General features: G+C 45.3%; 2 long non-coding RNA genes across 2 annotated transcripts; both read left to right on the top strand.

The window, feature by feature from the left end:
* The first annotated feature begins 397 nt into the window (after positions 1-397).
* LOC126991074 (uncharacterized) lies at positions 398-2,662 on the top strand. The gene is made up of 3 exons (XR_007745086.1): positions 398-536; positions 2,192-2,319; positions 2,574-2,662. It is a non-coding gene; the product is annotated as an uncharacterized LOC126991074 (long non-coding RNA).
* A 355-nt stretch (positions 2,663-3,017) lies between these two features.
* Positions 3,018-20,460, top strand: LOC126991073 (uncharacterized). Its single transcript, XR_007745085.1, has 5 exons — positions 3,018-3,122; positions 16,511-16,587; positions 17,223-17,436; positions 17,973-18,049; positions 20,087-20,460. It is a non-coding gene; the product is annotated as an uncharacterized LOC126991073 (long non-coding RNA).
* The last annotated feature ends 6,989 nt before the right edge of the window (positions 20,461-27,449 follow it).

Genomic DNA, 27,449 nt, shown 5'->3' with positions numbered 1-27,449 from the left:
TCCAGCCACGCGTGATACCGTGAGTGACGGCGCCTTGTGTTTCATATGACCTTAGGAGATGAATTGCTTTGCTTGTAGCAGATATGTTATTTACTATAAAGAACATATTTTTGCATAATGTTGAAGCTAAGGAACTGTACTTTATCACGTGATGTTAAAAACTTGAATGTAAATGTTTCTTGTAGCATGAATCTCGCTGAACGGTATCGTAGGTAGTTGAGAGGGGAGGCGCTTAAGTGTTTGTTGTAGCATGAACCTCGCTGAACGGTATCGTAGGTAGGTGAGAGGGGAGACGCCTAAGTGTTTGTTGTAGCATGAATCTCGCTGAAAGGTATCGTACGTAGGTGAGAGGGGAGACGCCCAAGTGTTTGTTGTAGCATGAACCTCGCTGAACGGTATCGTAGGTAGGTGAGAGGGGAGACGCCTAAGTGTTTGTTGTAGCATGAATCTCGCTGAACGGTATCGTAGGTAGGTGAGAGGGGAGACGCCTAAGTGTTTGTTGTAGCATGAATCTCGCTGAACGGTATCGTAGGTAGGTGAGAGGGGAGACGCTTAAGTGTTTGTTGTAGAGTGAATCTCGCTGAACGGTATCGTAGGTAGGTGAGAGGGGAGACGCCTAAGTGTTTATTGTAGCATGAATCTCGCTGAACGGTATCGTAGGTAGGTGAGAGGGGAGACGCCTAAGTGTTTGTTGTAGCATGAATCTCGCTGAACGGTATCGTAGGTAGGTGAGAGGGGAGACGCCTTGTCACGGGGTAAAATAAATGTTAATAACAGAGGTGTGTGCTCAACAGCGGAAACTAGCCAACACAGGGTTTGATCCCTGCGGCGCGCCAGACACACTACGGTGTACACACAACTTACCTGCTCAAACTCCCGTGGGGTTCTTAATTATTCTCCTTATGGGGCTGGAAGGCACATAGGCACAGGCAAAAGGGTTACTGATAAAGCTCGTGTACAATTATGCATGCACAGACTTTATTACACACAAAGAAAACGGACAAATCTCACATACACACCCAGCTGAGCCTAGCGTTTCTCGTGCTCGCACAAGACTAACCTACCCTGGCTACACTAACGACTGGCTACTTAACTTGGTGCAGAGAGAAGAGTAGCGTCTTGTGCAACAGCCTTGCTCGAGGTGGCAGCAGTTAGCCTTCCTGCCGTGGACTCCTCAGACGCGTGATGTCGGCGATTGGTGCAACCGTCAGGAAGAGGCCGCCGCGGACTCGACACACCCAAGGTGAGACCTGATGCGGGGTGCGTCCCGAAGTGGTGAAGCCCAGGATCCCCACACCCAGCAGGAGGAAGGGAACCGCGTGGTCACCAAGAGAAAGGCTGAGAGCAGAGCAACGTCGCCCCGAGACTTCACCAGACGGCGGTCAAGGGGAGAAGGGCAAGCTCGCGGGCGGCGAGCTACGCTTACACGGTGACCCGACCCCGGGTCAGGCAGAGGTGCAAGACACGGCTGGCGCGGGAATACAACGGGACACTTACGAGTTACGACAGTGCTCTGAACACACTGCCATAGGCAGGTATAGTTAGCACCTCCCACCATGTTGCTAACTTGCAAGTGCAGGCACAGCCAATGTCGCGTAGCGAACTACAGCATGTTAGACAACGCAAGGAAGGAAAGGAACAATCGCGAGCTGGCAACACAGGCCGCCCATGCAGGCCGCGGGCGGCGACAGCCCCCATGGCGGGAAGCACAAAACAATAGCCAACTTCCTCACAGCAGAGGCGTACAAGGTGCAGTAATGCAAACACTAATATGCACCTGCACTGAGTGGAATGGTGACTCCTGAAAGTACGTAATAGCAGGTAAAACACAGCGGGCGACACGCACAAAATGGACGCCTTGGCATCACTATGCCGGTCGCCTAGGCAACGTGCCGTCACCGTGACCCGCCTCGCGCCATGGTCACGTGACGAACAGGGAAAACACGCCAACAGCTTCTCCTACCTATACAAATAAAATATAAAGTAACTTGTCGCGGATCTAACCCGCGACACGCCTAAGTGTTTGTTGTAGCATGAATCTCGCTGAACGGTATCGTAGGTAGGTGAGAGGGGAGACGCCGAAGTGTTTGTTGTAGCATGAATCTCGCTGAACGGTATCGTAGGTAGGTGAGAGGGGAGACGCCGAAGTGTTTGTTGTAGCATGAATCTCGCTGAACGGTATCGTAGGTAGGTGAGAGGGGAGACGCCTAAGTGTTTGTTGTAGCATGAATCTCGCTGAACGGTATCGTAGGTAGGTGAGAGGGGAGACGCCTAAGTGTTTGTTGTAGCATGAATCTCGCTGAACGGTATCGTAGGTAGGTGAGAGGGGAGACGCCGAAGTGTTTGTTGTAGCATGAATCTCGCTGAACGGTATCGTAGGTAGGTGAGAGGGGTGTAGGCGTATTGTTTGTTGTAGCATGAATATCGCTGAACGGTATCGTAGTTAGGTGAGAGGAGACGCCGAAGTGTTTGTTGTAGCATGAATCTCGCTGAACGGTATCGTAGGTAGGTGAGAGGGGAGACGCCGAAGTGTTTGTTGTAGCATGAATCTCGCTGAACGGTATCGTAGGTAGGTGAGAGGGGAGACGCCGAAGTGCGTGACGGAAACAAAACAAGCTCGTGATGGAAACATCTTCGTCGCATGCTTTTGTATCATTATCATCATCATCATAATAATAATAATAATAATAATAATAATAATAATAATAATAATAATAATAATTATTATTATTATTATTATTATTATTATCATCATCTTAAATATTATTCTCATTTTATGTAGACCACCGAAATCGTCGTTAAGTGACTGAAGTATCATGCATATACTATATAATAATAATAACAATAATGATAAGAAGAAGAACTGAAGAAGAATTATTATTATAATAATAAGAATGATGATAATAATAATGATAGTCAGCCAGTTACTCCTGCTTTTCAGTGGTTGTGAGAGAGAGAGAGAGAGAGAGAGAGAGAGAGAGAGAGAGAGAGAGAGAGAGAGAGAGAGAGAGAGATGTAGCAATTCAGTATGGCCGCCGCGCCATGCCAGAGAGGACTGCTGAGTGCTGCACCGTGCACACTGGTGACTAGAGGCTGTAATCGTGAACGCCTGCTGCTGTAAGGTATAGTTTTTTGGCAACCTTTTAGTACATGGGTCTTAAGATACAGGAGTGCTGGGGCTGTGTGCACCAGGGCCCGCAGGATGGAGGCGAGGGCTGCATGGGGCTGTGCGTTGTGGCGGTGTGTGTGTGCCGTGTGCTTGGTTATGACGGTGACGTTTGTGGCAAAAAGTGTACATAACACACCAGAACATGGCAGTAGAGGCTCAGGACAAACACGACTCGCGCCACAACACTAGTACTATGGCACACAGTAGGGTGAAGGACCATAAAAGTTTGTTAGTATTAGGCTGTGACGCTGGCAGGCGTGGCCGCGTGTGCCGTGTGTACGTATGAGTGCAGAGGTTCTCAAACTGGGTGCCGCGGCACGGACAGTGCCTAGGGGTGCCACAAGATTATGATGAATTACGAATCATGCCTCTTTTTCTTCATTTTATGTTAGTTTGCATTTATAACTCTTAAGTTAATAGTTCTACTGATGAGTTATATGTCTGGACATGTACTGTACTGTATTTTAATTTTGATTCAAGTATGGATAATAATTTTAATTGATCAAAGTAATTTAAACAGGTAATATTGTGAATAAGAAGTTAATTCATGTGAGGAAGGGGGGGAGGGTTGAAAAATGGGTGCCACAAAAGGTTTATATAAGTTCAGGGTGCCATCACTGAAAAAAGATTGAGAACCACTGTATTAGTGTTTAACGGTTTATCATCATATCAAGTTTTTAAGCACGACTTTTGAATCTTCACTCTTTTCTGGTTATATAGGTACAGGATACGCCTCAGTGTGAAAATGTCGGGTGGCTCCCAAACTTTTTTTCATGACTTCCCCTTTTAATTTTCTTGGAAATACTTACTCCCTTTTCCCCACTAAATAACTTGAGCCTGACGCTTCCCACCCACGAGCAGCAAAAGTCTGGTGAGGGAGTTCGCGTTTGAACATGCAAGGCCTTAAGGGTAAGGCCCCATTTACACGAGCGGTTTCTGCCGCTCCGGCACATGCCGGAGCTGAAATCTCGATCTTGGGAGATTTCAATGTTCACCACCAGCTTTGGCTTTCATCCTCTTTCACTGACCAGCCTGGTGAACAAGCCTGCAACTGTGCTCTCCTCAATGACCTAGAGCAGTTGGTTCAGCACCCTACACGTATTCCCGACCGTCTAAGAGACCGGCCCAACATACTACTATCCATATCAGACCCTATGACATACCGTTTTTCGCAAATATCTTTCAAACGAAGACTCGGGTCAGCATGGGACTTTGGCACAGATTGTTTCACACGCTCCGCTAATTTTTGACGCTATTGTGCAATGCCAGATGCGGTTAATTATGGCGTTTACTCTTGACTGTGATGGCAAAACCTGCGTGAGCCACTTACACATTCGAACAAGTGAGGCGTGACGTATTTGTGACGTGTATCCACCACCTACCTCCACCCGTTGCTTCCCCTACTCCCATCCCTCCCTTTCCCTCCCTCCTCCTTCTCCCTCGCACTCTCTCCCCCCGCCCTCTTTCTCCCCAATACCTTCCCCCTCCCCCCCCTCTCTCTCTCTCACAAACACTTGTGCTGTACACGAGATATGAATCCTTGCACACGTATGACTTGAATTAATGGCAGATAAATAGAAATTATATCCCGTCTGCATCAGCATCAACAGTGATGACGAGGATGACCTGTTTGTCGATGGTGATGAATGCTGAAGTAACATAGCCTATGTGGTCAGTTATTTACATTATTAATCCACCCATCATATACTCGCTATCTATTTTTGTTTGCTATGACTTTTTAACATATCTACATGAACACATATCGTATGGCAGTCTTTTCCTAACATCAGAATAAATTATTCATATATTTCTCCAATTTCGTTTCACGTTTTTACTCTGCAATGAATTCCCGCCTCAATTCCAATGTCATTCCTTTCCGTCTCTTACGCGATATCCTATAAATGATCAAGCGTCAGCTACGTGCTTCATCCCATCCTACGCTCAACGTAACCTGTGGGAAGGAGGGTCATATACTCGTACAACTTTCAATGGTTGTATAATTGCCAAACAAACCTCATACAACACTTAAGCAACATCCAGTTACGCTGGAACAGGAATCAGGGTCGTGTGCAAAAAACACCATATCATACGTAGCATATACTTTCGAGTTATCCGCCATTGCAGACAAGTCATATGTGTGCAACGCTTCACATCGCATGTACACCGAGAGAGAGAGAGAGAGAGAGAGAGAGAGAGAGAGAGAGAGAGAGAGAGAGAGAGAGAGAGAGAGAGAGAGGGGGGAGGTATGGGGGAGAAAGAGGGCGGGGGGAGAGAGTGCGGGGGAAAAGGAGGAGGGAGGGAAAGGGAGGGATGGGAGTAGGGGAAGCCAGGGGTGGAGGTAGGTGGTGGATACACGTCACAAATACGTCACGCCTCACTTTTTCAAATGTGTAAGTGGCTCACGCAGGTTTTGCCATAACAGTCAAGAGTAAACGCCATAATTAACCTCATCTGGAATTGCACAATAGCGTCAAAAATTAGCGGAGCGTGTGAAACAATCTGTGCCAAAGTCCCATGCTGATCCGAGTCTTTTTTTGAAAGATATTTGCGAAAAACGGTATGTCATAGGGTCTGATATGGATAGTAGACCTCTTCCTTACCTCTAACCCTTCTGCTTACTCCGTCAAATTGTTCTCTCCGTTAGGCTCCTCCGATCACAACCTTATTTCTGTATCCTGTCCTATCGCGCCTGTACACCCTCTGGACCCACTGAAGAGGCGATTCTTCTGGCATTTTGCTTCAACTCGGTGGGACGACCAGAGGATGTACTTTTCCGATTTCCCGCGGAATGATTACTGCTTCCAGGAGAATGACCCCTCTGTGTGTGCCCAGCGCATCACAAAGGTGATTGTCTCTTGAATGGAGGCATACATTCCACGTACTTTCTCTACTCCCCACGCTAAAAAGCCTTGGTTTAATCACGCTTGTTCTCGTGCTGTCAAAGATAGAGAGGCAGCACACAAAAGGTTCCAGAGCCTTCGAACTCCCGCTAACCATGATCTGTACATTTCCGCCCGGAATCGTACTAAATCTATTCTTAGACTTACCAAAAACTCCTTTATCCATAGCAAATGTCAACACCTTGCTTTCTCTAATTCTTCCAGAGACTTCTGGCACTTAGCCAAAAATATCTCCTCCAATATCACTTCTTCCTCTTTCCCGCCTCTTCTTAACCCTGACGGCAGCACTGCCATCTCATCTATCTTTAAGGCTGAACTCTTCGCTCAAACTTTCTGTAACAACTCCTTTATGAACTATTCTGTGCATATTTCTCCTACTTATCCCCCCTCTGACTCCTTTATGACTGTTATTAAGATTCTTAGCAATGATGTTTTTTATGCCCTCTCTGGCGGCAACTCTCAGAAGGCTTATGGACCTGATGGAGTGCCTCCTATTGTCCTTAAAAACTGTACTTCCGTGCTGACACCCTGCCTGGCCAAATTCTTTCGCCTCTGCCTATCAACATCTTTCTTTCCTTTCTGCTGGAAGTACGCCTTCGTACAGCCTGTGCCTAAGAAGGGTGACCGTTCCAATCCCTCAAACTACCGCTCTAAAGCTTTACTTTCTTGTCTATCTAAAGCTTTTGAATCAATCTTTAACCGGAAGATTCAAAAGCACCTTTCCACTTCTAACCTTCTATCTGATTGCCAGTATGGGTTCTGCAAGGGTCATTCTACTGGCGATCTTCTTGCTCTCTAAACTGATTCTTGATCATCCTCTCTTAGCCGTTTCGGTGAAGCTTTCTTAGTTGCACTAGACATATCGAAAGCCTTCGATAGAGTCTGGCACAAGTCTTTGCTTTCTAAACTGCACTGTTTCAAATTTTATCCTTCTCTCTGTTCCTTTATCTCCAGTTTCCTTTCCGGCCGTTCTTTCTCTGCTGTGGTAGACGGTTACTATTCTTTCCCTAAACCTATTAACAGTGGTGTTCCACAGGGATCTGTCCCAATGGTAGGAGTAATGGGAGAGGACATCTAGCTCGTAATATAACCAGGCAGCTTAGAAGTAATTATAGGGGAGTAACAGAGGACGGGCTAAGAATCTTCTATACTAACATCAGGAGCTTCAGAAACAGATAGACTTACTAAGGGGTGAAGCTTGTTCAGAAAATTTTGACATAATAGTGATCACTGAGACATGGATAGACACTGCCAATATAAATTTTAGATCGGAATTTGAAATAACGGGTTATCAGATGTTTCACAAAGACAGAAGGGGCAGAAAGGGAAGTGGAGTTGCGCTATATGTTGATGACTCACTTAAATGTTTAGTTGACAATTCAGTCAAAACTAACATGGATTCAGAATCAGTTTCGGTGGACGTTTACAAAGGGAAAGAAAAACTAACTCTAGGAGTTCTGCACAGGCCACCCAACCTTAACAGGCAGGACACGAATATATTACTACAGGAGATTGGCAGGGCGAGTAGGAGTAGACATGTCTGCGTAATGGGGAATTTTAATTATAGGAATATAGACTGGGAAGACCTAGAGGGTGACCTGGAAGCCGAGGATTTTCTTGAAGTTATACAAGATGTATAACTTCACCATCTTCAACACTAAACATCCTAGGTTTATCCCTAACTCAAAATCTTAACTGGAAACTTCACATCTCCTTTCTTACTAAATCAGTTTCCTCGAGGTTGGGCGTTCTGTATCGTCTCCGCCAGTTCTCCCCCGCACAGTTGCTATCCATATACAAGGGCCTTGTCCGCCATCGTATGGAGTATGCATATCACGGGGGCTCCACTCACACAGCTCTCTAGGATAGAGTGGAGTCTAAGGCTCTTCGTCTCATCAGCTCTCCTTCTATTACTGATAGTCTTCTACCTCTTAATTTCCACCGCCATGTTGCCTCTCTTTCTATCTTCTGTCGCAATTTTCACGCTGACTACTCTTCTGAACTTGCTAACTGCATGCCTCCCCCCCTCACGCGTCCCCGCTGCACGCGACTTTCTACTCATGCTCATCCCTATACTGTCCAAACCCCTTATGCAAGAGTTAACTAGCATCTTCACTTTTTCATCCTTCACGCTGGTAAACTCTGCAACAGTCTTCCTTCATCTGTATTTCCTCCTACCTTCGACTTGAACTCTTTCAAGAGGAGGGTATCAGGACACTCTCCTCCCGAAATTGACCTATCTTTTGGCCACCTCTGGATTATTTTTGGGAGCGGCGAGTAGCGGGCTTTTTTTAAATCATTGTTTCCTTTTTTTGTGTGCCCTTGGTCTGTCTCCTTCGTTGTATATATATATATATATATATATATATATATATATATATATATATATATATATATATATATATATATATATATATATATATATATATATATATACCTGGGGAAGGGGGTGCAAAATTATGCTCCGCCCCGGGTACCAAATACTCTAGGAACGCCTCTGCAGATATTGCCTGTGAAGAAAGTCATCAGATGCTTTCTATTTCACCCTTCCAACAATTTTATTTTTACAACAAAGGAGACAGCTCAAGGGCACAAAAAAAGGAATCAATAATAAAAAACCCGCTACTCGCTGCTCCTAAAAAGAATCCAAAGAGGTGGCCGAAAGAGAGGTCAATTACGCGATCCATTCTTGAAAATATTATAAGCTACTCTTGGATGAAACTTTTTCCTCGATCAATTTATACATGTCCTCTTGGTGTCTGTGTTCTTTATGGCCTTAATGATCGAAATGGGAGCTTTGAGATTGATGCCTAAAGTGGAAATGGGACCCTAGAGTATAGTTTGGTCCCTTGACTCCGACAACCATCGAGGTAAACAACCACTTAAGTAGGTAACGTTGCACTGTAGCTCGCTCTCTATAACCTCTAACAACCACTTAGGTAAACCACCACTTAGGTATTACGTAAAGTTACAACGTAGTTCACTCCCTCACCTCTTTTGCCTCTCGTAACAATCACTGAGGTAAACGACCACTTGTAGGTATAGAGGTAAAGATGCACCAAGTCATATATCTACTTGTAGACATGACACAAAAATAACTAAATGATGTACAGCCAACCTTGCTCGGTGCTTCACTACTCGTAGGCCCACACCGGGAGTGCCGTTACAAAGGCGAAACTCCCGATCGTCGAGTGAACTGAACGAAATGTGACATGTGTGGAGCGGAAGAAGAATACCTGAGGCACTTCCTGCTCTGGGTGCCAGGCCTATACAGAAGAAAGAAAGAAAAGTGTGAGGCTGCAACAACCCTATATAGAAGAAGAGGACATCATTGGGGAATATTTACCTGAAAATGATCATATTGAAGAAACAAAAGCAATTACAGTACAGAAGTTTTGGCAGTTCTCTTGCTGCCCGTTGGTTGGTTTACGACACCGCTGCCCACTCCGACTTTGTTATGCCTAACAAGGCTCGGAAACGTCACCTTGCTCGTTCCAGGCGGCTTATACAAAAAACGAAACGAACGAAAGAAAAAGAAGAAAATAACAGACCCAGACAGTGAAGAGTTACTGTTTAAAGTGTATATGTATCTCGGTTGAGCTGGTTCGTTTACTTGCAGTGTGTGTGTGTTGGGGAGGGGGAGGGGGGGGGGCAATGTGTCTGTGAGGGGCATGTGTCTGTGGGGTATCATCCTGTGGGGCTTGTGAGCTGAAGAGAGAGAGAGAGAGAGAGAGAGAGAGAGAGAGAGAGAGAGAGAGAGAGAGAGAGAGAGAGAGAGAGAATAGAAAGGACAGATGAGATAAAGGTGATACAGGAGTACTATATTCTGTAATGATTAGCAATGTCTTCAGAGAATTAACACCCTCACAGAGTAGCAGTACAGAACAGGCGCACCTAACATCACCAAATGTGGGGTACAAACTTGGCGGAGGGACTGTTTTTTGGGGGGCCATTGAAGGTAACGGGCTAACGAGTAGCCTATCCGGATATTTTGTTTTTATTTATTAATGATCCACGAGACATCCTAGAGTTAAATCAAAGTATGCGTTTATCTTTGTATTCATTCATACACACACTAGTAATATTTCTGTGAGGTCTGATGCACTTATTAGAGTGAAATTCTAATGTGATAAGCAATCACAAATTCGTGTCACTTGTAAAAATTAGACTAGTAATTTAAGTTTTGCCACCTTGAAATATACGCAAATAGATAAATATGAAACCTCATGAAGTCACAATAAGTGACATCACCTGCTTTGCGCAGTAAAAATATGCTATTTCAGGAATCTGATACCCTCAAAATGGCGGGCCTGCCTCCTGGGGCCTGCGGGCTACAGCCAGACGTATTTTCACATTATTGTTCTGTTGTTTATGCCATGTTGTGTTGAAGAAAAAAATACACATAATTTTAGTTAGTTTTTGGTTATAAGGATTCTTAACGAAATACAATTTCACTACCTCCTCTACCTTATGAAACGTCCTGAATCCTTGGCCGGCTATGGTGATATTAGGTGGATTTACGGCTTGGCGATCAGCCTGTGTTATATCTGGAAGTGGACCTCGTTGAGTGGGCTGTTCCGAGTATCTTGTCAGTCATGCAGAGTTATCAGCCAAGCTGCAGCCTGTGACAGACTGGTGCTCTCCATGATTGGTGGCCTCTATCCTTGTGATGTGTACGTGAGAGGTTACCAGACACGGAGAAGGATGCGTCAGTCTATCACAGACCAACTAGCCTGGTAAATCTCCGTGGCCGGGACAACACATGAAGCAGGCAAATCAATGAAATCCATTTCCAGCCGTTGCAGAGGCTTATCTGTGAGCGGTAATGTATGTGCTGCCACTATGAGGACATTCTGCTACAGTGGCGGATCCAGGGAGGGGCGGCCGCCCCCCCTTAGGACCAAAATTGCGCCCTTACCTTACCTTATGAACAAAATTGCGCCCTCACATTGGAAATAAAAAAAAATAAAAGTATGTCCTAATTTAATACCACTTTTTTATATTACAATGTGTGCTACAGAATTGTGATATAATAAAAAACTTATGCATATGAATTAATCAAAAACAGTGTATAAAAAAAGCCCGCTATTTGATTTGCCGCTCCCACAACGGAAAGTAGTATAGAGTGGCCAAAAGAGAGGTCAAATTCGGGTGGAGAGGTGTCTTGATACACTCGTCTTGAAAGAGGACAAGTCATAGGCAGGAGGAAATACAGATGAAGGAAGGCTGTCCCAGAGTTTACCAGTGAAGGGGATGAAAGAATGAAGATGCTGGTTAACTCTTGCATAAGGGGTTTGGACAGTATAGGGATGAGCATGAGTAGAAACTCGAGTGCAGCGGGGCCGCGGGAGGGGGGGTAGGCATGCAGTTAGCAAGTTCAGAAGAGTAGTCAGCGTGAAAATATCGATAGAAGATAGAAGGAGAGGCAACATGGCGACGGAATTTTAGCGGTAGAAGACTCAGTAAGAGGAGGAAAGCTGATGAGACGAAAAGCCTTAGACTCCACTCTGTCCAGATGAGCTGTGTGAGTGCATGGGCCCCCCCACACGTGAGATGCATACTTCATACGAGGGCGGACAAGGCCCCTATGGCTGGAGTAGGTAGGAAGACACCTACCGAACGGGCGCAAGCCACTCCCGGTGAGGTATATATGGGAGGTGAGAAGGGAGCTGAAGCACTCCAAAGACCCTTCCCATGTCCTCACTAACCGTTTCCCTATTGTCTCACCAACACCGGAGAGTAGTTCAGCATGCTCTCTAAAGACAGATCCTCTCTTTATCCACACCACACTACATTCACACAACATATACACCTTTTCCCAAAATTAAAATTTCAAAATGGCGCACATACAAGCCTCGAGTCCCGCCTGGGGGGGGGACCACAAATCCCCCCAGGGAGGACTCCCCTTCTGGCTGCCGACCCGAGAGGTTCTTGATAACTCCTCGAACCTCTTTCTTTTCAATTTCTGCAACATTCGCGGTCTTCGCTCTAATTTTCATTCTGTGGAACATCATCTCTCCTCCTCTAAACCTCACCTTCTTCCTTACCGCAACACAGGTTTCTGAGGCTACTGACAGCAATCTCTACTCTGTTCCCTCCTACTATCTCTATCCTAAATTTCAATCCAAAGCTGGATGTTGCGCCTACGTGCGCAACGACATCACTTGCTCTCGTGCCCACGACCTTGACTCTTCTGAATTTTCCACCATCTGGCTAAGACTTCATTTTCATTCTATTACTAAATACATCTGTGCTGTTTATCTCTCACCTAACTCTACCAACTATGTAAAATTCTTTGACTATTTGAATTCTAAAGTGGAGCACATCTTGACCCACTCTCCCTTCGCTGAAATCTCCATCCTAGGAGATTTCAATGTTCACCACCAGCTTTGGCTTTCATCCTCTTTCACTGACCATCCTGGTGAACAAGCCTACAACTTTGCTATCCTCAACGACCTAGAGCAGTTGGTCCAGCACCCTACACGTATTCCCGACCGTCTTGGAGATCGGCCCAACATTCTAGACCTCTTCCTTACCTCAAACCCTTCTGCTTATTCTGTCAAACTGTTCTCTCCGTTGGGCTCCTCCGATCACAATCTTATTTCTGCATCCTGTCCTATCGCTCCTGTACACCCTCTAGACCCACCGAAGAGGCGATGCTTCTGGCATTTTGCTTCTTCTCGGTGGGACGACCTGAGGATGTACTTTTCCGATTTCCCGTGGAATGATTATTGCTTCCAGGATAGAGACCCCTCTGTGTGTGCTCAGTGCATCACAGAGGTGATTGTCTCTGGAATGGAGGCATACATTCCTCGTTCTTTGTCTACTCCTCACGCTAAAAAGCCTTGGTTTAATCACGCTTGTTCTCGTGCTGTCAATGATAGAGAGGTAGCTCACAAAAGGTACCAGAGCCTTCAAACTAATGCTAATTATGAACTTTACATTTCTGCCCGAAATCGTGCCAAATCTATTCTCCGACTAACCAAAAATTCTTTCATTAATAGAAAATGTCAAAACCTTGCTTTCTCTAACTCTTCCCGTGACTTCTGGCATCTAGCCAAAAACATCTCCTCCAACTTCACTTCTTCATCTTTCCCTCCACTCCTCAGTCCTGACGGTAACACTGCCGTCTCATCTATCTCTAAGGCTGAACTCTTCTCTCAAACTTTTTCTAAAAACTCCACTCTGGACGATTCTGGGCATATTCCTCCTACTCATCCCCCCTCTGACTCCTTTATGCCTGTTATAAAGATTCTTCAAAATGATGTTTTCTATGCCCTCTCTGGCCTCAATCATCAGAAGGCTTATGGACCTGATGGAGTGCCTCCTATTGTCCTTAAAAACTGTGCTTCCGTGCTGTCACCCTGCCTGGTCAAACTCTTTCGCCTCTGCCTGTCAACATCTACCTTTCCTTCTTGCTGGAAGTATGCCTTCATACAGCCTGTACCTAAGAAAGGTGACCGCTCCAATCCCTCAAACTACCGTCCTATAGCTTTACTTTCTTGTCTATCTAAAGCTTTTGAATCAATCCTTAACCGGAAGATTCAAAAGCACCTTTCCACTTCTGACCTTCTATCTGATCGCCAGTATGGGTTCCGCAAGGGGCGTTCTACTGGTGATCTCCTAGCCTTTTTAACTGACTCTTGGTCATTCTCTCTTAGCCGTTTCGGTGAAACTTTTGCTATTGCGCTGGACATATAAAAAGCTTTTGATAGGGTCTGGCACAAATCTTTGCTTTCTAAACTACCCTCCTACGGTTTCTATCCTTCTCTCTGTACCTTTATCTCCAGTTTCCTTTCTGACCGTTCTATTTCTGCCGTGGTAGACGGTCACTGTTCTTCCCCTAAATCTATTAACAGTGGTGTCCTACAGGGTTCTGTCCTATCTCCCACTCTTTTTCTGTTGTTCATTGATGATCTTCTTTCCAAAACGAACTGTCCTATCCATTCCTACGCCGATGATTCCACTCTGCATTACTCAACTTCTTTTAATAGAAGACCCACCCTTCAGGAACTTAACGACTCAAGGCTGGAGGCTGCAGAACGCTTAGCCTCAGACCTTACTATTATTTCCGATTGGGGCAAGAAGAACCTGGTGTCCTTCAACGCCTCAAAAACACAGTTTCTCCACCTATCCACTCGACACAATCTTCCAAACAACTATCCCCTATTCTTTGACAACACCCAGCTATCACCTTCCTCAACACTAAACATCCTCGGTCTATCCTTAACTCAAAATCTCAACTGGAAACTTCATATCTCATCTCTTACTAAATCAGCTTCCTCGAGGCTGGGCGTTCTGTACCGTCTCCGCCAGTTCTTCTCCCCTGCACAGTTGCTGTCCATATACAGGGGCCTTGTCCGCCCTCGTATGGAGTATGCATCTCATGTGTGGGGGGGCTCCACTCACACAGCTCTTCTGGACAGAGTAGAAGCTAAGGCTCTTCGTCTCATCAGCTCTCCTCCTCATACTGATAGTCTTCTACATCTTAAATTCCGCCGCAACGTTGCCTCTCTTTCTATCTTCTATCGATATTTCCACGCTGACTGCTCTTCTGAACTTGCTAACTGCATGCCTCCCCCCATCCCGCGGCCCCGCTGCACTCGACTTTCTACTCATGCTCATCCCTATACTGTCCAAACCCCTTATGCAAGAGTTAACCAGCATCTTCACTCTTTCATCCCTCACGCTGGTAAACTCTGGAACAATCTTCCTTCATCTGTATTTCTTCCTGCCTACGACTTGAACTCTTTCAAAAGGAGGGTATCAGGACACCTCTCCTCCCGTATTTGATCTTCCTTTCGGCCACCTCTTAGCGGGCTTTTTTTTTATTATTGTTTTCTTTTTTTGTGTGCCCTTGAGCTGCCTCCTTTGTTGTAAAAAAAAAAAAAAAAAGAGAAAAAAAATGGAAAGCATCTTTGCGGAGGAGCAGAACTGGCGGAGACGATACAGAACGCCCAACCTCGAGGAAGCTGATTTAGTGAGAGAGGAGATGTGAAGTTTCCTGCCTGAAGGCATCAAACATTCCATGTCTCGTAGCCATGGAGTAAGACAGCGGGCACGAGCGACTGGAAGACACTGATCATTGTCCTTCGCACAAATGGCGACAGCGTCATGTACTCGTGATGAGCGAGTCTTTGACAACGTGGGCAAAGCCAATCCGCCAATTTACAATGATTTTGGCTGCTTTCACTTAGTGGCTGCCCTTTCGTCCTGGCCGACAAATGGGTATACCTAAGGAAACCTGGGGAGCTAAACTGTTCGAACCCGGATGTCACAGTGGCCCTGTCCCGGGGTAATGGGTGGGTGTGGCTGAGTCGTCAAAGTAACGGCCTCGTGTTCAGGAGGACGCGAGTTCAATCCCCGACCGGTGCCACCAAGCTGGGATTTTTCAGCCGCCGCCGAGTGGCTTAAAACTACCCACATGCTGTCCAGAAGACCACCAATCAACCCGGACTCTAGATTCTAGGATCAAAGATGAGCTCTGGGAGGGCAGCATGAGCCAATGCAAGATGGCGCCACTATAAACACTCGCCTGCGCCAGAACGGGCTGGGCCGACCATCAGGACCTACCGAAAAGAAGCCTTGGACCGACCATCAGGATCCACCGGGAAGAAGCCTAACGGCGCAATAGGCTGCAATGTAAAAAAAAACAAAAAAACCGCCATGCTCATTGGCCAATGTGACGGAGATGAACACCGAGGCCACGCGCAGCTTTAGTATAAGTTGCCAAGTTTGTTTTGACTCAACACAAAAAAAGTACATATCATAAAATAATAAAAAATGATAACAATGAAAATGAATATAAATGAAATGGGAATAACATAAATGAATACCTAAATAAGTATAGAAGAAAAAAGCCCACACACTTGTGAGGCAGCCTGCAGGTGGCCGCGCCGCGCCGCGCTCCGCCCCACGTGCAGGTATTTAAAGGGCGACTCCGCCACGACCACGCCCGCCCTGCAGCACGACCACCAGCTCTGTCTGTCTGTTTCCTGTCACCGCAGAGATCACCGACACCAGGTGAGGCCGCAAGTGCCTACACACACAAAAAAAAAAAAAAAAAAGTTGGAAAGCAAAAGGTGTGATCAGCAAGGTAAGCGCTGAGCCTGAGGACTTATCACAGTCTTGCCCGTCCAACACGCCCCATCAGGAGCGTCTGTGCTGGTGCTGTGGTTTAACGTAAAAAAGAAAAAGGCATTCCAAAAAAACTGCTAGGCTTAAGTTCCTTCAGTTGCTCTGATCACATGACCACTAAATTCGTTTCGCTACTCCTGCTCACCTAATCAATACAACCTTTCGTGCCAAGCTTCTTTTCATCTGTTTATTGAACCTTTTATCGGCCTTGTATTCATTACTGCATGTCCTAAGTTTTTTATGTAGTTGCACTACGAATACCACATTGTCAACCACTGTTTCTGTTTCTCTACGCATCCATAAGCCACGATGAGGACTGCGCTTATAGTAGGACTACTGACACTGCTGGCTCTGGACGTCTGTCAATCCGAACTTAGAACAGTAAGTAGCCTATATATAACGCCAGCACGCTGGCGCCCGTAGGAGTCACGCACTTTAACTTTGCTTATATTACATAACTAGACTTTCTTCAGTTCAGAGTTCAATTTTGACGGTATTTGAAGCGGGACACTGTCTACATCTACTGTTATCAACCATTACTTTTTCCAAATGCAAGGCGGGATGTCAAGGATACTTTTATTCTAAAAGATACACCCAAAGTTGTTTCATGGCATACTCTCCCTGGTGATATACAAGGCAATGTAGTTTTTTCTCTCACCTATATATTCAACAATTGATAAATATAATTATAAGCATAGAGCAATCCAACTCGGAAATATTAAATAACTTTGGTGTGCTATTTTGTTGGCTGAGAATGAAATCAGCAAAGACTGGGTCATAAACAAACAGGAGAATGATTTAATAAACAGTCTTGGTGGTGGGAATACGACAGAGCTTCTCAGAGCTTAGAGAAACATGTGGATAAAAGACTTACGAATATGATAACTTGTGGATGGCTTTCAAGATTTGCTTTGTATGGACTGACAATTATTGCCCTTGTCTATTCCTAGCTCAGTACCTTCCCTTCCGTTCTCTACTTGCTCAACTCCCCTTCCCCCAACTTTCTCCCTCAACAGTGCTCTCAAATCGGCCCCTGTCTTGATGGCCCCAGCCCGGGGGAATGCGTTTTTAGTGCTGATGTGTGCGACGGTGGAAATGAATACATAACAGATGATAACTGTGGTTTCTGCACGTGTTGCAAGACCTGTGAGCCAGACGATTCGTGTGCCCGTAAGAATGGGATATGCGTCAACCCAACTCACGTATCTGGACCGACATACTTTCCTCACGGTGAGTTATGTCTGTTGAACTCCCTAGTTCCTATACCTCAGGCTAAGACATATAATTGTACAGCACTAATCATGTAATTAGCTCTGCAGAATTTCCGAGCGTAGGGAGATGTGGGTTGAGGTATGAATCGTTCAAGTCCCAGGCAAGATGACTGATGGGATACGACGTGCGTTCTAAGGGCTGCCTTGTGGTTAAGGGACTGGGACTGGTAATTTTTGTTTGCTTTTGGCCTTTCTGTTCAATATGCTTCTCAAGATAATAACAAAGTAGGAGCGCAGGTCTGAAGGTGTGCCCTCGTTGGTGGCTGATTGCAAAGAGGCGCCCTGGCGAATTCAAACTCTCCAAGCTAAGTTTGCCTTGGTCATCAACTCATCAGACGATCGAATCCTTATTCACTGTGCTTTAAATTAACTTTGCTTATCTAATGCTTACCTTACTAAATCCGAATTACCACTAACATTCCCTTGTTCTTAATTGAACATCCCCAGATTAATAATGATATACAGTATGTATACCAACTGGAATACTTTCCACAGATCTATGTCCCGAGGGATATCGTCATTTTATGGGAGGCAATTGCGGCACTGATAACTGCATCTGCTGTGTTCTAAGGGTGAGTTGTCGTGTGTGTGTGTGTGTGTGTGTGTGTGTGTGTGTGTGTGTGTAATAATAATAATAATAATAATAATAATAATAATAATAATAATAATAATAATAATAATAATAGGTTTATTAATGTAAGGCAGCCGTCAGGCTGAAAATATACAAATTAAAAATACAAGAAACTAATAGTAAATAGGCTACGCTAGAGGGAGGGAGAGGGTGGGGGGTGGTTTGGGAGAGCTAAAAATAGAGACATAAGGGAGAGGGAGGGTGGTGTGAAGGGGGAACTTAGAGGGGTAGCGGCGAGGTGCTAAACTCCACCGCGGCCCTTTGGGTATGACTGTCACTGGGCATTGTTTATCATCCGCACCATCGCGGGCACTGCGCTACGTTTGTAACGGTTCGCGGCGCTCTGGAGGGGTTGAGTTTGTTGTGGTGTCTGGTGAAGCGGGTGGGAGGAGGCGCGTCGGGAGGCAGAAGGTGGCGATGGCGAGGATGGTGAAGCAGGGAGATTCCGAATTTTCTGAGGGCGTCCTGGTGCCTGTCAGAGAGCCTCGGAAGACTCAGAGTGGCCAGGGCATTGTCGTAGGTGCGGTAGTGAGGGCCTAACATGACCCTGAATGCTCTCTTTTGAACCCTCTCAAGCTGCTGTTGTTGGGTGAGGGTGAGCTTTGGCAATATGAATGATGAATAAATACTGCACAGCTCAGCAGCTGGTGCCCCCAGCGTCCTGAGTCTACGCAGCATGTACAGCTTGTAGGAGGCTGCTCTGACGGTGTTGGAGACGTGGAGCTTCCAGTTGAGCTGGTAGTCCACAGTGATGCCTTGTAGTTTGGTGGACTGGACAACCTGGAGGTGGTGTGAGCCAATATACAGCAGCGGAGGTGGCACATCTCTCTTGGACGTGTAAACGTGCATCACCATGGTCTTGGTGTGGTTGATAGTGGCACTGTTGTCAACCGTCCATGCCTGAAGGTTGTCGAGCGACGCTTGAAGAGGTGCATAGTCAGGATCCCTGTTGTTAACGGGGACGCCCAAGGTGCTGTCGTCAACATATTTCCAGCGATGCGGTGTGTCCATGAGGGCGTTGTTAATGAGCACCAAGAAGCAAAGCGGACCCATTTTGGTGCCTTGCGGGACGCCACACGTCAGCTCAAGAGGAGTGGAGACCGAACCCTGGGAGTGAATTATTTGCTGGCGTGCGCTGAGGAAATCAGTCGGCCACGATATTAAATTAGGGTGAAGCCCCAGCTCAATGGCCTTAGTAATGCCAACAGTGTGGTCTACAACAGTGATAGTCAACCTGGGTGCATGGTGCACCCCAGGGTGCATGATTTTTTTCAAAGGGTACATGGAAATAATGGGGTACATGGGGGGTATTGATGTAGGGCTGTGTACAAGAATGCACACTACGAAAAGGTGTTTTAGGAAGAAAATTGTAAAGTGTGTAATAGAAATTAAATATTGAGATTATAGTATTAAAAAATGTGTTATATTATTATATTATATTACACTCATTAACTATATAGTTACTATACACAGTATAAAGCCATTCCCCCCCAGATTAGGCAGATACCCCCCCAAAGTGTGGGAAAAAGTGAGAACTTTTTTTTAAATATTTATTTTAAAAAAAAAAAAAATTTTTTTTTTTTTTTTTTTTTTTTTTTTTTTCGCGCATGTTTTTAGAGGAGAATTTTTCAGAGCTCCCCGGAAAAGGTTGAAAAAAAAAAGAGAACACTGGTCTACAAGATCAAAAGCTTTCCTGAAGTCGACAAAAGCAAGGGCAAGGGAGGTGTCTCGTTTGTCCAGGTGGCTGTGTATGAAATCTAGAAAGCTGACCAGGCAATGAGTGGTGGAGGAGTGCTTCATGTTGCCAAATTGTTGGGTGTCAATGAGGCTACTAATATCATCATAAGCCCAGTTAAAAATAAAATCTTCACAAATGAGTGTGTGTGTGTGTGTGTGTGTGTCTGTGTGTGTGTGTGTGTGTGTGTGTGTTCATACTAGTTACCTACTTTTGAGTGATTCCCGCCCTCTCTTCCCTTAGCCTCAATCTGAGGGGTGAAACTGACCCTGAGCCACCGCCACCGCCTGCACGACCGCCGCCCTGACCGAGGACTGACCCTGCCCTGACCTGCCCTTGACCTGGCCCGCCTCACCTTCATGCACGGACTTCCTGCACCTGCGCCGTGCACGCTGATCCTCTGCAGAGTATTCAATTCTCCTTCTTCTTGGGCTTGATGCCAGAGCACCCTTCTGGAAAGAAAAAAAAAAAAAGCACAAACGTAAATAGAGAGATTACAGAAAACTTAACATTTCAGCAGACATGAATTTTGACTTTCCAAATTCTATGTATGCTCAGCTCGCAGTATGTGTGTACCAACTGTTCAGAATTATGCTGCAAATAAAATAGAAGCAATCCTTAAAAGTTTTGATGTAGGCAAGTACCAGCGTAGAGTCCTTCAGGAAGGTAGGATATCCTGTCCCCTTTATCATCAGAGCCTCAACTCCTAACGATACTGCTCTAGGATTACTTTCTATACATCTTTAAGGGGTTGCAAAGGCCGATAATTCAGTGCCATGTTTCCAAGCTCCTTTGTCACATGCCAATACCTAAACTATCAGCTCCGGTTGTATCTACAAGCAATACAAGTCAATGCACTAATCCCCTTTGTCTATCTGATTCTTTAGTTACATTCTTACATCAGAGGAAGCAGTCAAAGGCACAAACACACGTAAAAATCAGGAGAGGGAAAAAAGACCACAAAACCAAGTCAATGCACTAGTCCCCTTTGTCTATCTGATTCTTTAGTTACTTTCTTACATCAGAGGAAGCAGTCAAAGGCACAAACACACGTAAAAATCATCAGGGGGGAAAAAGATCGCAAAAGTGGGCTACTGCTCCTCAAACGGATAACTGATAGATAGCCTAAGTCCGAGTCAACGCTTTAGTCCCCTCTGTCTATCCGATTCTTTAGTTCCTTCCCTACATCAGGGGAAGCTGTCAAGGGCAAAAACACACAAAAACAAACAGGGGAACCCCCCCCCACAAACTACAGCACCCCGAACGGAAAAGTGTGATAGATTAGTCCAAGTCAACGCGTTAGTACCCATTGCTTGTCTGATTCTTTAGTTATTTCTTACATCAGAGGAGGTTGTCAAGGGTAAAATCACACACTAAAATAACAACAGGAAACAAAACTCTCTAAACTACAGTACCCCAAACGGAAAAAGTGTGATAGATAAGTCCCAAAGATTAACCAGAAACGGATTTGATATTGAACTCTCCGCGTAAGGACTTTCATCACCAGCAGAATTTCGCATTACACTGTCACTATATCACCCATAGGAACTAACCCCGGAAAAATACAAGAGGGAGTAGACTTAAAATTTCCCTCCTATGGCTCCTGAAAGTCTAAAATCGCCACTGGGAACTATTAATAATTTTGAAGATAGACTCAGCGGAATTTTTTTTACCTAATCTTGTGTGTTAGGAAGAGGAATTGACCCCGGGTAAATACATGAGGGAGTAGACTGTGTGGTGGGGAAGAGGTATTTAAATACTTTCTCCGATGTCTCCTGGAAGTCTAAAATTGCCACTGGGAACTATTAATAATTTTGAACACAGACTCAGCGGAATTTTCTGACCTATTCTTGTGTGTAAAGCTACGGTTCAGTAGTATTCAGTAGGGATGGGCAAGTACCGTACGTTAATTTGAGTACCGGTAGTACCGGTACCGAAAACTCAGGTACTGTATTACCGGTACCGGTACTGGTACCCAAAGGAGTATTTTTTTTATTTTTATCTTAATGACTTCTGATGAAATTCCCAAATAAATTTCCTGTAAAGAAAACTCTCTCTCTCTCTCTCTCTCTCTCTCTGAATGAAGTGAACATTTATTTTTTCGGTAAAAAAATAGCATGTATAGTTATTATGGATGTACTCGATCATAGTCTAATAACAATAAGAATATATATTAGCAACCCCCAAAAAGAATCGGACATGAAGAATTATCCAGTAACTCCAATAAATAGGTAAAATAATAAAATAATGGAGACGGGAGCTGTGATGGAAACGAAAAGCAGGACAAAATGGTGGGAACTTGGGGAGACGGTCAGCGAGGTAGTGACTCAGCAGCGAGCACAACATTCAAGGCTTTAAAGCGTCTCCACAGGGCCCGTACCGAGCATCACTAAGATCCAAACGGTACCGGCACTAGTGGTAATGCTCAGTGCCGAGTGATCATGAGTCTTCCCGGCACTGGGTACCGGTACCGGGTGCCGGCTGAGTAGATTCTTCTCGGCACCAGGTACCGGTACCGGGTGCCGGCTGAATCGATTATTCTCGGCACCCGGTACCGGTACCGGGTGCCGGCTGAATCGATTCTTCTCGACACCCGGTACCGGTACTTGGTGCCGAGAAGCCTCATGATCACTCGGCACTGAGCATTACCGCTTGTGCCGGTACCGTTTGGATCCTAGTGACGCTCGGCGCTCGCCCGTTTCCATGCGGTATGGGCCCTGTGGAGATGCTTTAAGCCTTGAATGTTGTGCTCGCTGCTGAGTCACTGCCTAGCTAAGCGTCTTCCCAAGTTCCCACCATTTTGTCCTGCTTTTCGTTTCCATCACAGCTCCCGTTTCCATTATTTTATTGTTTGATTTATTTTTGATTTACTGATACTTCATGTCCGTTACATGCTATTTTTATCGAAAAATAAATATTCACTTCAGAGAGAGAGAGAGTACAACAGAAGACATATCCTAATAATAAATTATTGGCAGAAATAAATGAGAGAAAAGTTGTGTGTGTGTGTGTGTACACACACACACAAACACACCCACACACACACACACACACATGTGCAGACACATATACACACACAGTGGTCTTTTTCCTCTCATTTATTTCTGCCCTCAATTAGGATGTTTCTTCTTTGTCTCTCTCTCTCTCTCTCTGAATGATGTGAATATTTATTTTTTCGATAAAAAAATAGCATGTATAGTTATATGGATGTACTCGATCATAGTCTAATAACAATAACAATATTTATTAGCAACCTAAAAAAAAAAAGTATCGGACATGAAGAATTATCAATAAATCCAATAAATAAATCCAAGAATCTGGTACCGGTACCGAGCAATCTGGTACTGTTACTGTACTGTTTAGCTGGTACCGTTAGTACCGGTACTGGTACCGATACCTGCCAACCCCCTACAGTAAGTATGCTAGGGATGGGCAAGTACCGTTAATTTGAGTACCGGTAGTACCGGTACCAAAAACTCAGATACCGTTAATACCTGTACCGGTACCCAAAGGAGTATTTTTTTTTATCTTAATGACTTCTGATGAAATTCCCAAATAAATTTCCTGTAAAGAAAACTCTCTCTCTCTCTCTCTCTCTCTGAATGAAGTGAATATTTATCTTTTCGGTAAAAAAATAGCATGTATAGATATTATGAAAGTACTCGATCATAGTCTAAAAACAATAACAATATAATATATTAGCAACCTAAAAAAAAGAATCGAACATGAAGAATTATCCAGTAACTCCAATAAATAAATAAAATAATAAAATAATGGAAACGGGAGCTGTGATGGAAACAAAAAGCAGGACAAAATGGTGGGAACTTGGGGAGACGGTCACCGGGTGCCGGCTGATTCTCTTCGCGGCACCAGGTACCGGAACCGGGTGCCGAGAAGAATCGATTCAGCCGGCACCCGGTACCGGTGCCAGGTGCCGCGAATAATCTATTCAGCCGGCACCCGGTACCGGTACCTGGTGCCGCGAAGACTCATGATCACTCGGCGCTGAGCATTGCCGCTAGTACCAGTACCGTTTGGATGTTAGTGACGCTCGGCGCTCGCCCGTCGCCATGTGGTTTGGGCCCTGTAGAGACGCTTTAAGCCTAATTGAATATTGTGCTCGCTGCTGAGTCACGGCCTCGCTGACCGTCTCCCCAAGTTCCCACCATTTTGTCCTGCTTTTCTTTCCATCACAGCTACCGTTTCCATTATTTTATTATTTGATTTATTTATTTGAGTTACTAATACCTTTCATGTCCGATTTTTTTTTATGTTAAAATATTGTTGTTATAAATTAGACTATCGAAAAAAAAAAATAATATCTATACATGCTGTTTTTAGAGAGAGGCAATAATAATAATTACTGACGCAGAAATAAATGAGAAAAGTCCACTGTGTGTGTGTGTGTGTGTGTGTGTGTCACACACACACACACACACACACACACACATATACACATACTGGTCTTTTTCCTCTCATTTATTTCTGCCCTCAATTAGGATGTTTCTTCTGTTGTACACTCTCTCTCTCTCTGGATGATTATTTATTTTTTCGAAAAAAAATAGCATGTATAGTTATTATGGATGTCCTCGATCATAGTCTAATAACAATAACAATATTTATTAGCAACCTAAATAAAGAAAATAACCGGATATGAAGAATTATCAATAAATCCAATAAATAAATCCGAGCAATTTAGTACCGGTACCGAGCAATCCAGTACCGGTACCGTACCGTTTAGCTGGTACTGTTTGTACCGGTACTGGTACCGGCACCTGCCCACCCCTAACGTCTGCGCGGATGCGCGGAGACGTGTGTCGCCCTGCTGTGTTTGGGTTGTCCATGCCTAAACACGGTTTCAAGCGGAAGAAGAGGCACTTTCTAAGTGAGCACGCGTACTCGTGCTTGCTAGGGTCTCCCAAACCTCCCCCGGCCAACCCAGCGACGACGAGCCAGCTGAGAGTGAGCACAATGGACGCCATGAAAGGCAAGACACCTCGCCTGGACGAGGCCCAAGTACTGGTGCGGTCTCCCACACCTGGCCTGGTTGGTGATTCGTCTCTTTCTGAGGGTGTAGCGGCTCCCCAAAGAGCTGAACATACTGTGGATATGATGGACGTTGACTCTTCTTTACCGTCGGGAACATCGCCATCATCAGCAACCTCGGCGCCAGCTGTTGGCCCCGTTGGAAACACGGACCAAAATACCGGCGACAACGAGACCAGCAGCAGTGGCAGCAACACGACCACCGCCAGCAGCAGCAGCGGGACTACCACCACCACTACCAGCAGCAGTACTCCAGCCAACACCCACGGTATGAATACCAGGCTTTCCAGTCACTCCGGCCCTGGTCACTCCGGCCTTCAACCTTGATCACTCCGGCCCCCACCTTGGTCACTCCGGCCTCGAAACTGATACCATAATACGAACGAACCCTTGGTGTTTTAATCTGAGGCAAGTTGTTTATCCATCACTTCTTATTGAATGAAGAGTTGAACTTAAGGTGGTCGAGCCAATATTTAAAGTCAATGAGTTTGGTGCCGAAACTATGCCCGCACCCAAAATGAGATCGTGTGATTAGAGCTTTGGTGACTCACAGTTACTGTTTAATATTCACAATAATTTTTTTTGTGATACACGAAGCATTTTGATACGAAAGAATTGATGAGATCGTATGAGTAGAGCTTCGGTGATTCACAGTTACTATTTAAAATCACAATCAAAATATTTTGTTACACGAAACATTTTGATTCGATTTGTATTTCGAGGCGCTTAAGCTTCGAGGCAATATAGTGTATAAAAGTCTCTGCAATTTGAGGACACCCACCACTTCTGTGATTTACAACATGCCATGCCTGAGTTTCCCTGCTTTTTTTGTGCTGCTGAGGTTCGACCTCGTCAGCACGCGTTACAGTGTGATGGATGTAACTAGAGTCCCTTGATAGAGTGAGTCCCGACAACCTATCATTTGTACGCTATTATTGGCCCTGTTTTCGCCGTGCTTTTCAAACGCTAGCACATGCTCTCTTTTGTATTTCTGTTTCACAGCCATACGGGTCGTCCAATGAAACTGAGCACACTTGTGTCAGACCTGCACACCTTCCCCTAACAGCCAGCAGGGAGCCAGCAGCCAACGAGCTCTGGGAAAGTAAATAAGAGACAGTTTGTGTCTACATCAACAGGTGTCGCCAACCCACCATTACGCCCTTATACTTTACCATAATTTGGTCACCAGCCGTTGTAATGTGCCGTAAGAAGGTGACAGGATTTTATTATTAGCTTTACGAATTTACGATCAGCCACTGTCTCCGTATAGGCACTCAGTAACCCACGTAGCCTGTGATATATGCGTGTCACGGCGGGCTGCTGACGACCTTGAGAGGCGGCAGCGCTCAGAGGGTACTGAGAGACTTCACACAAGTCTGGATGCTTCTCTTTGAGTGTTGCTGCTGTGATGGATGGATTTAACAATACTTTTTTTTTTTTCACAGCTAAGGAGACAGCTCAAGGGTGCGTAGGTGGTAGCGTAGGTGGTAGCGTACTGGGCCCACATTCACCGCGTGATGGACGACGCGGGTTCGAATCCCCACGCTACCACTCGGATTTTTCAGTCACCGCCGAGTGGCTTAAAACTACCCACATGCTGTCCTGAAGACCACCCATCAACCCGGACTCTAGAGGAAGCCGTCCAAGCGAATCAAGAACGAGTTCCGGGGGGCAGCATGAGCCAATGCAAGATGGCGCCACTATAAACACTCGCCTGCGCCAGAACGGGCTGGGCCGACCATCAGGCCCCACCGGGAAGATGCCTACCGGCGCAATAGGCAATCAACGTAAAAAAAAAAAAAGAAAAAAAAAGAAAAAAAAAAAAGGCCCGGTACTCACTGCTCCCGAACAGAGGTTAAAGGAATGTCCAAAATCAGAGGTCAATTTCGGGAAGAGAGGTGTCCTGATGGCCTCCTCTTGAAAGCGTTCAAGTTGTAGGCAGGAGGGAACACAGATGAAGGAAGATTGTTCCAGAGTTTACCAGCGTGAGGAATGAAAGAGTGAAGATGCTGGTTAACTCTTGCATAATGGTTTTGGACAGTATAGGGATGAGCATGAGTAGAAAGTCGTGTGCAGCGGGGCCGCGGGAGGAGGGGAGGCATGCAGTTAGCAAGTTCAGAAGAGCAGTGAGCATGAAAATATCGATAGAAGATAGAAAAAGAGGCAACATGGCGGCGGAATTTGAGAGGTAGAAGACTATCAGTATGAGGAGGAGAGCTGATGAGACGAAGAGCCTTTGATTCCACTCTGTCAAGGAGAGCTGTGTGAGTGGACCCCCCCCTACATATGAGATGCATACTCCATACGAGGGCGGACAAGGCCCCTGTAAATGGACAGCAACTGTGCGGGGGAGAAGAACTGGTGGAGACGGTACAGAACCCCCAGCCTCGAGGAAGCTGATTTAGTAAGAGATGAGATATGAAGTTTCCAGTTGAGATTTTGAGTTAAGGATAGACCGAGGATGTTTAGTGTTGAGGAAGGTGATAGCTGAGTGTTGTCAAAGAATAGGGGATATTGCTGTATGTAAATATTGCTGTAAAACATTATCGGCAGCAGTTGG

The sequence above is a fragment of the Eriocheir sinensis genome, unplaced genomic scaffold (genome assembly GCF_024679095.1).
Source record: "Eriocheir sinensis breed Jianghai 21 unplaced genomic scaffold, ASM2467909v1 Scaffold237, whole genome shotgun sequence".
Lineage (NCBI taxonomy): Eukaryota > Metazoa > Arthropoda > Malacostraca > Decapoda > Varunidae > Eriocheir > Eriocheir sinensis.
The sequence above is the reverse complement of the archived record's forward strand: the minus strand, read 5'-3'. Positions and strand labels throughout refer to the sequence as shown.